This window comes from Salvelinus sp. IW2-2015, unplaced genomic scaffold (assembly GCF_002910315.2).
Source record: "Salvelinus sp. IW2-2015 unplaced genomic scaffold, ASM291031v2 Un_scaffold467, whole genome shotgun sequence".
Taxonomy (NCBI): Eukaryota; Metazoa; Chordata; class Actinopteri; order Salmoniformes; family Salmonidae; genus Salvelinus; species Salvelinus sp. IW2-2015.
The window spans coordinates 954108-966896 of NW_019942558.1; the positions used below are offsets into that span (position 1 = coordinate 954108).

General features: G+C 38.6%; 1 protein-coding gene across 1 annotated transcript in view; it reads left to right on the plus strand.

Annotated features, from left to right (window-relative positions):
* The window catches only part of LOC112068376 (uncharacterized), a 34178-nt gene that overhangs the window by 18274 nt on the left and 3115 nt on the right, over window positions 1–12789 (plus strand). The gene's annotated exons all lie outside the window — the stretch shown is intronic.

Genomic DNA, 12789 nt, shown 5'->3' on the forward strand with positions numbered 1-12789 from the left:
CTGCGACCTGGCCAAGATAAAGCAAAGCAGTTAGACACATACAACAACACAGAGTTACACATGGAGATAACAAACATACAGTCAAAAATACAGTAGAAAACAAGTCTATATACAATGTGAGCAAATTAGGTGAGATAAGGGAGGTAGAGCAATAAATAGGCCATGGTGGCGAAGTAAATACAATATAGCAATTAAAAACACTGGAATGGTAGATTTGCTGTAGATGAATGTGCAGTAGATGAATGTGCAAAGTAGAAATACTGGGGTGCAAAGGAGCAAGATAAATAAAATAAAACAGTAGGGGATGAGGTAGTTGTTTGGGCTATTTATAGATGGGCTATGTACAGGTGCAGTGATCTATCTGTGAGCTGCTCTGACAGCTGGTGCTTAAAGCTAGTGAGGGAGATAAGTGTCTCCAGTTTCAGAGATTTTTGTAGTTCGTTCCAGTCATTGGCTGCAGAGAACTGGAAGGAGAGGCGGCCAAAGGAGGAATTGGCTTTGGGGGTGACCAGTGAGATATACCTGCTGGAGCGCGTGCTACGGGTGAGTGCTGCTATGGTGACCAGCGAGCTGAGATAAGGCAGGACTTTACCTAGCAGAGTCTTGTAGATGACCTGGAGCCAGTGGGTTACTCGACGAGTATGAAGCGAGGGCCAGCCAACGAGAGCGTACAGGTCGCAGTGGTGGGTAGTATATGGGGCTTTGGTGACAAAACGGATGGCACTGTGATAGACTGCATCCAATTTGTTGAGTAGGGTGTTGGAGTCTATTTTGTAAATGACATCGCCGAAGTCGAGGATCGGTAGGATGGTCAGTTTTACGAGGGTATGTTTGGCAGCATGAGTGAAGGATGCTTTGTTGCGAAATAGGGGAAGACCAATTTAGATTTAACTTTGGATTGGAGATGTTTGATGTGAGTCTGGAAAGAGAGTTTACAGTCTAACCAGACACCTAGGTATTTGTAGTTGTCCACATATTCTAAGTCAGAAACGTCCAGAGTAGTGATGCTGGACGGGCGGGCAGGTGCAGGCAGCGATCGGTTGAAGAGCATGCATTTAGTTTTACTTGTATTTAAGAGCAGTTGGAGGCCAGGAAGGAGAGTTGTATGGCATTGAAGCTCGTCTGGAGGGTAGTTAACACAGTGTCCAAAGAAGGGCCAGAAGTATACAGAATGGTGTCATCTGCGTAGAGGTGGATCAGAGACTCACCAGCAGCTAGAGCGACATCATTGATGAATACAGATAAGAGAGTCGGCCCAAGAATTGAACCCTGTGGCACCCCCATAGAGACTGCCAGAGGCCCGGACTACAGGAAGCCGATTTTACACACTGAACTCTATCGGAGAAGTAGTTGATGAACCAGGCGAGGCAATCATTTGAGAAACCAAGGCTGTTGAGTCTGTCGATAAGGATGTGGTGATTGACAGAGTCGAAAGCCTTGGCCAGGTCAATGAATACGGCTGCACAGTATTGTTTCTTATGATGGCGGTTAAGATATCGTTTAGGACCTTGAGCGTGGCTGAGGTGCACCCATGACCATGATAGAGCATGACCTTGCAAGCCAGGGTAGTGGTTCGATCCCGTCACCACCCATACATAAACGACAGCAGGTTTTATTGTAAGTCGCTTTGGATAAAAGTGTCTGATGAATGACATATATTATTTTTATATATCACTTACTTGCTATACAATGTAGAGAGAAAAAGGGTCAATTCAAGAGGAGCTACGAAATTCATGTCCAAACATCGTTTTCTTTGCCTGATGTCATTAGAAATTACATAGAATTAATCATTAGCTTGTTCTCACAATATTATAACATTATATACTTGTACTTGACAGTGTTGAGAAATAATAATGATCATTTGCTGTGACCATTACTAGTTTAGACTGCACCGCACTTGGTTGTATGTGTTCCATATTTGGTGTTGTGAGGTTAAATCTCACGAGTAAATCGTCGGTAACTTTTCAACCATATATGGTAGAGACATTGGGTTTAGACTATTGTTTTCTGACATAATGTTCTATTGATTGGGCATATTTGTAAACCTTGAATAATTACTAATTTTATGTTTTTGGCTATTTTGCCACCAGATGCTTTCCTATATCGTTGGTATAATATAAAATACAAATACCAAATATTGTGTTTTATAAAGTCACTAGCTAGATTGGAAGAATGAGACAAACAAGGTGATTTTTTATTGTGTTGTTTAACTCCTGAAAGTATAGTCTTTGCCACAGTGGGCTATAAAGTCTTTTGGAGGACATATTGACCAAATTCAGACAAGGGGGCCACAGCCCACGGAAAAAAGCACTGAAGGCTCTACACTACCGGTCAAAAGTTTTAGAACACCTACTCATTAAGGGTTTTCTTTATTTTTACTATTTTCTACATTTTAGAAAAATAGGAAGACATCAAAAAATTAAATAACACATATGGAATCATGTAGTAACCAAAAAGTGTTAAACAAAACCAAATATATTTAGATTCTTCAAAGTAGCCACCTTTGCCTTGATGACAGCTTTGCACACTCTTGGCATTCTCTCAACCAGCTTCATGAGAAAGTCACCTGGAATGCATTTCAATAACAGGTGTGCCTTCTTAAAAGTGGAATTTCTTTCCTTTTTAATGCGTTTGACACAATCAATTGTGTTTGACAAGGTGGGGGGTATACAGAAGATAGCCCTATTTGAAAAATACCAAGTCCATATTATGGCAAGAACAGCTCAAATAAGCAAAGAGAATCACATTCTTTTATGACATGAAGGTCAGTCAATATAGGAATATTTCAAGTGTAGTTGCAAAAACAATCAAGCCTATTATGAAACTGGCTCTCATGAGGACACCCCAGCAATGGAAGACCAGAGTTACCTCTGCTGCGAGGATAAGTTCATTAGATTACCAGCCTCAGATATTGCTGCCCAAATAAATGCTTCACAGAGTACTACACACTCAACATCAACTGTTCAAGGAGATGTGTGAATCAGGCCTTTATAGTTGAATTGCTGCAAAGAAACCACTATTAAAGGACACCATAAGAAGAAGAGACTTCTTGGGCCATGAAACACAATCAATTTGTCCTTTGGTCTGGAGCCCAAATTTGAGATTTTTGGTTCCAACTGCCATGTCTTTGTGAGATGCGGTGTGGGTGAACAGATGATCTCTGCATGTGTATTTCCTACCATAAAGCATGGAGGAGGAGGGTTTATGGTGTGGGGATGCTTTGCTGTTGACACTGTCTGTGATTTATTTTGAATTCACACTTAACCAGCATGGCTACAACAGCATTCTGCAGCTATACGTCATCCCTCTGGTTTGGGCTTAGTGGGACTATCATTTGTTTTAATAAATATTATAAAAAAATAAAACAATTGTTTGTTACTTTTACACCTTTTCGTGGATCCAATTGGTAGTTACAGTCTTGTCTCATCGCTGCAACTCCCGTATGGACTCGGGAGAGGCGAAGGTCGAGAGCCGTGCGTCCTCCAAACACAACCCAGCCAAGCCGCACTGTTCTTGACACAATGCCTGCTTAACCCGGAAGCCAGGCGCACCAATTCGGGAGAAGCACCATACACCTGGCAACCCTGTCAGTGTGCATTGCGCCCGGCTCGCACAGGAGTCGCTAGAGCTCGATGGGACAAGAACATCCCTGCCGGCCAAACCCTCCCCTAACCCGGACGACGCTGGGCCATGACGCTGGGCCAATTGTGTGCCGCCCCATGGGTTCTCCGGTCGCGGCCGGCTGCGACAGAGCCTGACTCCAACCAGGATCTCTAACTGCACAGCTTGCCTTAGACCACTGCACACTCAGGAGAATGTATTTGTTTTTCAACAGGACAATGACCCAACACACCTCCAGGCGGTGTAAGGGCTATTTTACCAAGAAGGAGAGTGACGGAGTGCTGATTAGATAACCTGGCCTCCTCAATCCCCCGACCTCAACCAAATTGAGATGTTTTGAGATGAGTAGGACCGCAGAGTAAAGGAAAAACAGCCAACAAGTGCTCAGCATATGTGTGAACTCCTTCAAGACTGTTGGAAAAGCATTCCAGGTGAAGTTGGTTAAGAGAATGCCAAGAGTGTGCAAAGCTGTCATCAAGGCAAAGGTGGCTATTTGAAGAATCTGAAATATATGATATGTTTCACACTTTTTTGGTTACTACATGATTCCATTTCAGTTATTCATAGTTTTGATGTCTCACTATTATTCAACAATGTAGAAAATAGCATTTTCTTCTTTGACGCACCTTATGTCTAAACTTCTTACAGTGAAATGATTTTGATTGGTGATCTCAACTGGTGTTGGTTAAAGCCGTGTCTGATGATTTAAAAATGTTTTGTAATTCTATGAATTTTACCCAGTTGATTAACTCACCCACTCGCCCAAATCTTAAATGCCCAGATAATATCAAATCATAGTAGATTTTAACAAATGTTCCACATAAATATTCTGCGGTTGGTGTTTTTTGTAATGATTTAAGTGACCATTGTGCTGTTGTTGCTGTTAGAAATACTAAGGTTCCTAAGACAAACCCAGTTTATTCGTAAGAGAAATTTGAAGTGTTTTAATGAGCAGGCTTTCTCATGATTGTTTTATTTTGACTGGCAAGATTGAGCTTATCCCTGATGTGGAAACTGCCTGGATATTCTTTCATTATGTTTTTTTCCAAATAGTAAACAAACATGCCCCATTCCGCAGGTTCAGGGTTAAAGGGCGGATAATCCATGGTTTTCTTCTGAGCTGTCTTGTATTATTCACGACGTAATCTAGCCTGGGCTAAAGCAAGGAAATCATGTTCTGATGCTGATTGGCTTATTTTTAGGCATTACGAAACAAGTGTTATTTTCTTCTCAGGAAGCAAGTCTGAATATTTTATGTCTGTTTCCACTGATAACCTGAATGACCCTAGAAAGTTTTGGAAGGCTATAAGTCTATGTCTGGTAACAGTAATGTTACTGAATTACCGTCATGTGTTTTGAAGGACTCTCTTGCTGTATATGACAAAACTGAAATGCTGAATTGTTTCAATGAGCACTTTGTATCATCTGGTAGGCTGTTTGATTCAGTGTCCTCTGTCTCTGTACAACCTGTGTGGATGACCAGTCTCTGTCTCTACAACCCTGTGTGGATGAACCAGTGAGAGCTGGTCAAACTTTTTGCTTTTTGCCATTCTCAGTGCAGGTGGTACATAAAGCCCTGAAATCTTAGATCAGAGAAAGCCTGCAGGTCTGATCTTTGGATCCCTTTTTAAATCTGGCAGCTGATTTCATAGCTGAACCACTTACATATCGGTTCAATCTAACCCTGGAATGTAATGATATTCCGAAAATCTGGAAATCAGCATTTGTCCTACCACTTTTAAAAGTGGGAGATCCAACTCTTTTAAATAATTATAGCCAATCTCAAAGCTGTCACCCCTGGTGAAAATACTTGAAACCCTTGTGAGTGAACAGCTAAAAGTTTTTATTTACTAACTCTATTTTATCAATGTACCAATTGGGCTTCAGGAAGAAGATAGCACAATTACAGCAGCCATGAAGTTTTAAATATATCACTGAAGCCCTTGACAAAAAAACACTGTGCTCACTTTTTATTGATCTCTCTAAGGCTTTTGATACAGTTATCATGCTATACTAAGGCAGAGATTGTCGAGTGTAGGTCTTTCAGAGCATGCAGTTGCATGGTTTGCTAACTATCTGTCTGATAGAACTCAGTGCACTCAATTTTATGGCTTATGTCTGTTAAATTGTCTGTCTTTAATGGTGTGCCCCCAAGGCTCTGTACTTGGTCCTCTCTTATTCACTATTTATATAAATGATTTAGACAGAAATGTCCAAAATGCGCAACTTCATTTTTATGCTGATGATACTGTTCTTTACTGTTGTACCTCGTCTCTTACAAAAGCTTTCCAGAACTTGCAAATGGCTTTTTATACTGTTCAACATACCTTGTGTCAATTGAAGCTTATCCTCAATACTGACAAAACTAAACTAATGGTGTTTTCTAAAGCAAGAAATAGACCTCTGAACCGTTCACCTATTACTACCTGCCAGGGCAAGGAGAGAGGTTGTAACCTCATATAAATATCTTGGAATTTTAATTGATGACGGCCTCTCTTTTAAATTGCATATTCAACAACTTACAAAAAAATGTAATCTGAAATTGGAATTTTATTTTAGGAATAAGGCCCGTTTTCTTTTGAAGCCAGAAGGAGGCTAGTATTAGCTACATTTATGCCTTTACTAGACTATGGGAATATTTTATATATGAATGCTTCCGCTCAGTGTTTGAGATTAATTGACACCCTTTACCATGGCGCTTTGAGATGTATTTTAAACTGCAAAACCCTTACACACCACTGCACGTTGTATACCAGGGTTGGCTGGCCTTCTCTAGTCACTCGTAGGCTCAGTCACTGGTATACTTTTATTTATAAAGCCATTTTGGGTTTACTACCTTTTTATTTGGGCATTTTTATTGTTCAGAAATGTGGTGGGTACTCTCTTCGTTCGCTGGACTTTATCCTGCTAACTGTTCCAAATGTCCGAACTGAATTTGGTAAAAGAGCTTTTATGTACTCTGCGCCATCGTCTTGGAACATCTTACAAAATACTTTTAAACTGGAAGAACTTGTCGTCCCGATTGGTATTTTTAAATCACTGATGAAAGATCTTGAGACTGATTCCCTGACCTGTCAATGATTTTAATTTGCTGTTTTATGATTGTGTTATACTCTTGTGAATTCAATAGTTTCTACTAGATTACTTGTAGTTTTTCATGATGTTTGTCTGTAATTTTTGTAATGACTTAGTGCTGCCTATCTTGGCCAGGACACTCTAGAAAAAGAGATTTTAAATCTCAATGAGCCCTTCCTGGTTAAATAAATAAAAAATAATGTAAAAAATAAAGAAAAACCCTTGAATGAGTAGGTGTTCTAATAGCAATAAGGCACCTCTGAGGTTTGTGGTATATGGCCAATATACCACCCCTCCTTGGGCCTTATTGCTTAAATAACCCATATCTCTTTTATAACAGGATATTATCATTGACTATATGAAAGTGCATGTATGAATGCGTCTGATTTACCGTTTTCAATGGCAGGTTCACCTTCTGAAGCCAGATGAGGTTCCCAAAGCGTGCTGCGCACCCACCAAGCTCAGTCCCATCTCTGTACTCTTCTACGCTGACAACAACAATGTGATCCTAGAAGCATCGCAACATGGTGGTCAAGACCTGTGATGCCTGTGACACCAGTGGTAGCCCATCTATCTATTCTACTTCATTTTAATCAACTTAATTGTCATTGTTCCAAAAAACACAAACAGGGTAAAATAACTTGTAACCAGCAGTTGATAGCAATAATCTGTCAATATGCTGATAAATAGTATGTATCTAATATATTGATTTAGAGTCTGAGAGTGGTATATGAACAACACCCATTGGACCTATAACCATACTTCACTTTTGATTAACTAAACTATTAAAATCTACAGTAATTCAGATAATTACATCACCCCTTCATGTCATATATTCTGTGACCAATCAAAGCTGTAAAGTACTGTATCATAAGTATATCAATGCTAAAATTCTACCCTTTGATGACTATAATATCTTGTTGAACCATGAATTTGTCATTGTCTCTTTCAGATATACTAAACATGGTTTGCAAAACATACACGTTTTTTCTTCTTCTTTAAATCATACTTTTAACCAGTACAAGTTAGTAACAATGGAAAATGGCAAAAAAAAAAAAAAAAAAGGCAATTTTTGTATGTACAGAGTAACAAATACACAGTGATGTATGTCCTTGTCAACAGATATCTGGAGGACTGTATACTGCTATATTTGTAATAAAGTATACTGAACAAAAAAACGCAACATGTAAAAGGTTGGTCCCATGTTTCATGAGCTGAAATTAAAGATCCCGGAAATGTTCTATACGCCAAAAAAAAAAAAAATGGTGAGCATTTCTCCATTGCCAAGATAATCCATCTACATTGAAAGGTGCACCATATCAAGAAGCTGATTAAACAGCATGATCATTATACAGGTGCACCTTTTGCTGGGGACAAAAGGCCACTAACATTTGCATATTTGTCACAACACAATGCCACAGACGTCTGAAGTTCTGAGGGATTGTGCAATTGGTATGCAGACTGCAGGAATGTCCACCAGAGCTGCTGCCAGAGAATTGAATGATCATTTCTCTACCATAAGTTATTTTAGAGAATTTGGCAGTACATCCAACCGACAATTTTCCTGTCCTGCTAGCCATTCAAATTGTAACGATTACTTTTGGGTGTCAGGGAAAATGTATGGAGTAAAAAGTACATTATTTTCCTTAGAAATGTAGTAAAGTAAAAGTTGTCAAAACTATAAATAGTAAAGTACAGATACCCCCAAAAACTACTTAAGTAGTACTTTAAAGTATTTTTACTTAAGTACTTTACACCACTGTATGTGCTTCAATAGAGTCTGACGTTCAGGGTGGTTGGACATATAAGATGGGGTGCTGATGAGCTTCTGGCCCCCATTTTAGGTCGTCACACAAATATTCCCCACCCATGTCCATTGAATCAAGTTATTACACCTTGCTTTAAGGAAGCATAGCAAGAATGAAAGGAATCAATTTATCTTGAATGATTTATAAATCTCGCTTATTAAACCATCATTTCCAGGGGACCTATTGTCCTTAAGGCTTTTAATACAGTCTTATCTCAATTCAGATAACTCATCATCACAAAAATCCCTGAAATCATATTCTTCTTAGCAATGTTTGCTACATTGTCTAAGAAAGATCCATATTGGAAGTTGGCTGGGCTGATGTATACAGATTCTGATAAAACTGGGAACATGCTGAGAGATTTCTTTTGGATTTTCATTGGGAGTATTATTAATCATTAATTGACATATGGAAGTTTTTTCGCCGTGCCTCTTTTCTAAATTAAATAAATATTTTGTATTTCTCTCTCCCTCTTCCATCCATTTTCATCTTGATCTTACAAACGCTCCCCGGGCCTTTTCCTCGTAGATACAGTCTAACTGCATTTGCAATGATGATAGCTCCAGTAATTCCTGATTGGTTAGTTCCCTTTTTTTAGTTTAATCCATTATTCCCTTTATGATGTCATATTCTTTCTCTCTCTTGGCACGAGCAATTTCTTTCCCCATTGAAATAGCCAAAAGCCTTAATCAAATTTCATTAGCTCCCAGTAACTTCCAAACGTATTCATAACACAGGCACAATTCCTGTATTTATCATCAATTCCTGCTACTGTTACGCCCCTGAAAAAAGGGAGAAATGATCACAAGAGTGGTACGGTATTGTTTACTCATTGAAACTTTTAGTGCAATGAGAAAAAGACCGCGATTTCTCCGGGGACTTCAGTGGAGACCAGAGCAATCAAACTCAGGCTCATAGATTAAGAGCATTTAGTAGATCACAGATTAACACTTTTACCCACGACAAAATAAAGTAATCAACATAACGTTTACACATTCCTCTCACAATTCGTACCCTTTGTACGCTTGACGGATTTTAACACAATTATATGAATGTTATCAATCTCTATCAACTAATACTGAATGCATGATCTTCTTAACCTTAGATGTTTTAAGATCCTCACATACTATGAACTTACTAATACTTTTTAATGTATAACAGGCTATGAGTATTTCCTTTAACCTGTCACACTACTTCCTTCTTAAATACTTCATTCTCTAGTAAAGTCTTGTTCATTTTCCAGTAACCTTTAACTTTTTTTGGTTGACAAACCATGCATATTTATCTTTATTGAGATCCTGTTGTGGTCTGTTACAGTCTCGATTGAACCATTGATTTTATCAACCTTGTCAGCCATATCTGCAGATATCAGCCAGAAATCAATATGGGATTGTATCGATAAATCTTTGGTACTCCATGTAAACATAATCTTATCTGGGTTCTTATGTCTCCAAATATCTAGAACACCTAACCTTAGACATCTATTCCTTATCTCACAAACAGAATTGCTATCCTCTATCTAGATTATCATGTAATAGTGTATTAAAATCTCCACCCCATATTACTTTGGCCAATTGAAATTTAGACATAATTTTACTTATTTTCCTCTCAATGTCTCTAAATAAAATAGTTACTTGACTTGTTATTGGAAGCTTAAGTATTTACAACAATGAATWGAACATGGTTGACATCTACCAATAGTATAATCCATCTCCCTGTATTATCTGCTTCATGACTCAATATATGAGCCTTAAAGTTGCCTTTTAAAATAGGGACACCTGCTGACCGATTAGTACCAAACGAAAACCAAATATCATTCATATCATCACCATTGACACTTCCAAAACGCAGTATCTGTGCAACAGGCATGAGTTTCTTGAATGAAACCCTTACAATACAAAAATAAAGATCTCCCTTTAAAAAAAATACAGATTCCCCTGGCATTAATAGGAAAAACAGAAATGGACATTTACTATCACAGTGACTATATGAAGAATATTAAACTTGTATACGTTCACATGAATCGGGTTCTCATAAAAAGAAAAGGTCTTACTAGTTGCAAATAAAAACATACCTTTGCTCCACGCAAGTGGTTGATCTAAATGATATATATTTATACAATTGCAAATAACATTGTACCATAGATTGGTAAAAACGAATAGCCATCAAGCTAACATTAAGTGTCAGTGCGAATTTCCCTGCCATAAAAAAAAATATATATATAAAAAAAGTTTGGCTCACACAAACAATGCTCTTTCCTCAAGAAATATCTAGTTTTATCAAATTAGCAAATAAAACTCAGTCCTGCACTACTCAATTGACAAGTCCAGCAGTCAACAAACTAGGCGTCAGCGTGAATTTCCCTTCCATTAAACAAAAGCCTTCGGTACCGCAAAGTATGCACTTTTCCCTTCCTTCCTTGCTCTCTCAATTATCGGCCACAGACGATTCAGAGCTTCTTTGTCAAATGCTGTCAGATCCTCCTTGAACCTCCGGTTGTTCTTCTTTAAATAGTCATTTTTCTTTGCACTTTTCCATGTCATATCCCTCGCTGTCCGGGAGATGAACCTCATGATCACTGGTCGTGGTGGCTGGTTGTTTTCCCCATCTCTTTGCCCTGCAAATGTCCTTCACTCTTGCTTTGATGTTCTCGTCAGATTTTTCTGCTATTCCATAAATTCGAAGACTCCATCTCCGACTATACCGGTCATTCTCGTTTACCTTTGACTCCATTTCAGTGAGTTTATTATTCTGCTTTGCAACCTGAATGTTCAATGTTGCGTTCTGCTGCTTCCGAGTTTTTACTTCGTCAGCACTGAAATCAATCGATTTCTTCAGGTTAACGATATTGATTGTGTTCTTTTACACCAAATGCATGATGTCATCTGCGCTCTCTTTGATTTTAGCCGTGAGGATGCGAACGATGTCCTTTTCACTTCTCAGCTTCTTTGGAAGCTGCTCCTTGGTTGGGGTATTCGGGTATGAATCGCATTCACCCCCCTTTTTTACACCGCAAGCATATGAGTGAGTTTCAACAATGCCTTTTTTCCTCCTTGGAAGTTTCAACATCCATTATCTCAGCAACAGTTTGGTCATGTCCTGATTACATGCTACTAGCTATGAAGACGTTAGCAGGCTAATTTAACTACACACGCTGACACTTTTCGATAGCTAGCTTGTTCGTTGGAAATAGTCAAAAATATATGTCAATGGTTTGATTAATTACAAAATTATTDATTGTATGGTTAGATATCATTTTTTGTGAAAAAAACAAATTGCAACTGCAGTCTAAAACTATAAACTTTGTGAGAAACCCCCCAAAATTGTTCCTCAGCTGGAAATGTTACACCCTCCCATGGCGCAATCTTGACCATGTCCCTGATTTCATGGCGCTCTCCTGCGCATCATTTACGTCACAAAATCCCGCAAACGTGAAAGCGCCAGAAATAAACATCGCGAGATTGTACATATGTGGGAGTCAGAGATTTCATTCAAAACGATGTACAGTAATCCGTACATACATTTTACGTTTGGGTGGCCCAGGGAAATTAAGAGTTTTTCGAAGCAATTTTTGTATCTCTTTCTTTGTAATACTGTATGTATTCAATCATTTCGAATTGATCACTTCCCACTGGGTACATACATCAATTCAATGTTTATTCCACGTTGGTTCAACGTAATTTAATTGAAATTACATGGATATTGTGTCATAGTGGATTTTATAATCTGCAGTCAATTTAATTATGTTTTCATGTGCCATGATTCTGACATTTCACATATGATCCTCATAGGATTAGGCTACATAATTACAGTGGTGCAGTAAATGTAATCTCAATTCAATACGATGTGCATATAATGTACATATAGCCAATATAGCTATTAAACCCATGTTCAGTGACTGTAATCTGTGACGCAAGTGGCCTAATATGTTTGTGACGTTCCATGGAACCCACGGTATTGTTTAAAACTAGATTCTGATTGGCTTGCAGGTCATTCTACAATGTAAATTATAAATGAAAACGTGCTTTTATATCAGTGTTACAGATTCACAATACCGAGCGTGTCTCAACCCGTACTTCGCTTTTATCTGCCTAAAGGTATCTTCACGCACGACTGGATAGGCCTTTTGGATACGCTTGTCCAAGGTAAGGATATGCGTCAAACTATAGCCTACTTTTAATGTTTTAGTTCCGAACAGTAGTTCCGTTCCAGTCAAGTGATTAATCGTAAAAGTTTGTTGTTTTGACTGAGCAGTCCAATGGCCAATAACATGCATAGATTATGC